The sequence below is a fragment of the Cottoperca gobio genome, chromosome 15 (assembly GCF_900634415.1).
Source record: "Cottoperca gobio chromosome 15, fCotGob3.1, whole genome shotgun sequence".
NCBI lineage: Eukaryota > Metazoa > Chordata > Actinopteri > Perciformes > Bovichtidae > Cottoperca > Cottoperca gobio.
In genome coordinates, this window is record NC_041369.1 from 24,222,085 (window position 1) to 24,225,958 (window position 3,874).

Consider the following 3,874-nt stretch of genomic DNA (forward strand, 5'->3'; position numbering starts at 1 on the left):
CACACACACACACAGATATAAAAGTGATACATATATTTAGCTCCTGTATCCATGTAGACTAGTGAGTATGTTACAATAGATGAAGTCTGACGCTGTGTGATTTAAATAACAGATAAAAATACAAACTGGTGAAACTGATGTTGCCATGTATAAACCATCCTAAGTGGACAGCTGAGTGTCTCTCTCTCACAACCACACACACACACACACACACACACACACACACTGTTCTACTTTGACATCCCTAGTATCTGCGCCCTGTCTCTGTTGCTGTTTTATTATCTTCCCCTCTTTGTACTTTCTGTCTTCATGTCCTCTCTTCTCCTCCTCGGTCTCTTTCCTTCTGTCCTGATCTTAAATATACAATATAATCTTTCTCTTCCATCACTTTCACTTCTCTCGTTCTCCGCTTTGTCTCATCAATTCATCAACATCAGAACTTTTTACTATCGTATGTGTCTTTTCTTTTTCTCCGCGTCGTCTCTGTCTTCTAGATTTCATCCTAATTCGGACGGACACAAACATCGCTACACTAATCCTGACGTTTGGCAATAATTGGTCTAATGAGCAGCATGATGACAGCTCAGCTACAGAAACTAAACATTGGACGATGGCTCTTAAAAAACATATCTGTATTATTATTATAATTATTATCTTCTGTGGACACACTTCACATATATCTTAACTTCCCAACTGATCCCACTGCTTTAAGTCAACACATGATCTGTTTACTTCCTGGAATGTATTTGTATAACTTTATTATTTTACCTTATGCAAGAAAGCTTTTATGACACTGTTATCTTACCTTGCAGAACAATGTATAGCTACAGTGTGTCCCGGTGTCACTCTGTAAGTCTCATGTTCATGATGTATGTTTCCACTGATGGAGCCATTCGTCCTGCTTACTGTTTAAAGTAACTCATCAAAGTAACTAAAGAGCTAAACAAGTGTTATTTCATTTGTGTCAAGTCATCTGGCAGGAAACAATGCATGAAGCCAACTTTAATGAGAAGGACCTGCAGCTCTAGACCTACAGCTCTGGACCTGCAGCTCCGGACCTGCAGCTCCGGACCTGCAGCTCTGGACCTGCAGCTCTGGATCTGCAGCTCTGGACCTGCAGCTCTGGACCTGCAGCTCTGGACCTGCAGCTCTGGATCCTGCAGCTCTGGACCTGCAGCTCTGGACACTGCAGCTCTGGACCAGCTCTGGACCTGCAGCTCTGGACCTGCAGCTCTGGACCTGCAGCTCTGGACCTGCAGCTCCGGACCTGCAGCTCTGGACCTGCAGGACCTGCAGCTCTGGACCTGCAGGACCTGCAGCTCTGGACCTGCAGGACCTGCAGCTCTGGACCTGCAGGACCTGCAGCTCTGGACCTGCAGCTCCGGACCTGAAGCTCTGGACCTGCAGCTCTAGACCTGCAGCTCCGGACCTGCAGCTCTGGACCTGCAGCTCTGGACCTGCAACTCCGGACCTGCAGGACCTGCAGCTCTGGACCTGCAGCTCTAGACCTGCAGCTCCGGACCTGCAGCTCTGGACCTGCAGCTCTGGACCTGCAGCTCCGGACCTGCAGGACCTGCAACTCTGGACCTGCAGCTCCGGACCTGCAGCTCTGGACCTGCAGCTCTGGACCTGCAGCTCCGGACCTGCAGCTCTGGACCTGCAGCTCTGACCTGCAGGACCTGCAGGACCTGCAGCTCTGGACCTGCAGCTCTCCCTCAATACAGAATGACACGTTCCTTCACTGGAAGTGTTGCAGGGAAAAACTTCTCACTTTGGAATTTACAATCTCAAGAACTTTCCAACTGTGTGACTGGGAACTGTGTTGCCATGGTGATACATTCCTCTTCCCAAAACAAGAGGTCATATCCCACAGGGTGATGTCGCTGAAGACCTTTCCCTCCAGTCGCCCCTTTGTGTGTGTCAGAGCGGTACCATCAAGTCTGCTAGAAGCAAAGTTAGGAAACAAACACAACGAAAGAGTTACAAGTTAGAAGTTAGAAGTTAGAAGTTAGAAGTGGTCCCAGGTACATGTCTCCACGGTGAACAGTCCTGACGTATGGATTAAAGGCCTGCACGTTATCAGTCGTTATCACTCCCATTATAATTCTTCTGACGGGACAAACTGCACCTGCTACACCACGTTGGGAAACGGTCGTTGTTTTAGGAAAATATTATGCTTTGGGTTCATGAGTTTGTTACACAACTTAAGTTAAATACATAAGTTAATGTCACCTAAGTTAAGTTTGTTACGTAAGTAAGCGTACGTGCGTAAGTTACAATAGGTCAGCGTTGAGTTGTGGTTACAAACGGGATATAAATAGCGGCTTCTTGGGTGGAAGTCCTGTGTTTGTTTGACCACGACCTTCTCCTACGTGGACTGTGTCGCTCTTTTCCTCCTTCCTCCTTTGCTCCCGTCATAATTACAAACTTACCAATAGATGATAACGGCCTACTGAGACAACGAGTAGGTTGAGTAGGGAGGCGCCACGCCATTGTTCCTAAGGCCCATTGTTCCGAACCCCCCCATCAATCCGAAGAATGTCCGGTTGGCCCAAAAACAAACACCAATGGCTCCAAAGAATACTAACTCTCCCTGCAACACAGAGTGTCCTTCTTCCTCGTTCATCCTGCTCCACCTGACATCGATCAGGTCTTTCTGAGCGTAAAGTAAAATATCTTTTAGCTCACAACAGCCAACAAACTTTCAAATAGTGACAAAAGTAATCCACCAACAATAGAAACATACACTGAAATCTGCAATCCATGACAAACATAGCACAGAAACATGATCATATGAGAACAAGAGGCGTTCTCAGAACAGACTTTGCATAAGAGGGAAAGCACAGGTGATGGTTCTGTTCCTGTTGTGACAGTGAGCAGCATGCAGATACCAGGAACCTGAAATCAAAGCAGCTAAATGGAAATCATGCATCTTTAATTTCATTATTTGCATCTGTGCTTTCCCCACTGGGACAGGCCTTAAGCGAGACATTTGACTTATTACCATCACATGACCAAACACACAATGCACTTAATCTCTCTCTCTCTCGGTCGCCATGAAAGTGTTTTGGGTGTAGCTTCGTGTGATGTTCCACCATTACATCTTCATCAGGAGGTGTAAGCACGTGCACTAAATGATAATGATCCCGGAGGAGATACGGTATTTAGGGTCTCAACACGCTCCACAAACGGAGAAATGAAATGAATGAATGTGAAATGTTGTAGCTGTAAGCAACTCCATTCAGATCTTTCGGGAGCATTAATAACTTCCTCATGAGACTACCTCCTCAAACACAGTGGAAGAAGTACTCATATCCTCCAACATGAACTTCAATTAGCATTCAAATATACCTTAAGTACCACAAGCGGCCCATTTCAGAATAACGTGTTATTATTGAAATATAAATAATGCTGCAGCTGGTGAAGGATCTTATTTCTTTTTGTGAATTTCACCAAAGCATCAATAAAGTTTTATCTTCCCCTATAATAATACACAATTAATTATTTGTAGATTTTTTCGTATCATGAATCTGCATTTACAAAATAACTAAAGTTATTAAATAATGCAGTATTTGTGAAGTAGAAGTATAAATAGAAAAACTCAAGTAGAGTACAAGTACCTCACATTTGTACTTAAGTACATGCATTTAGTTACCGTGCACCACTGATCAAAAACATGAATCATTTGTGTCTTGAGAAACGTATTCATAAATATGAGAACAGTCATTAATTCATAATACAGTAGTGCCGAACAAGTGGCAGAAATGACTCTTCTATATATATTATATAGTTTATCTTATAACGTCTTCACTGTCTGCTGTATGTTATAAACTCTTATCTCTTGTGCCTGCGCTCATCCCTCGTTTCTACACAC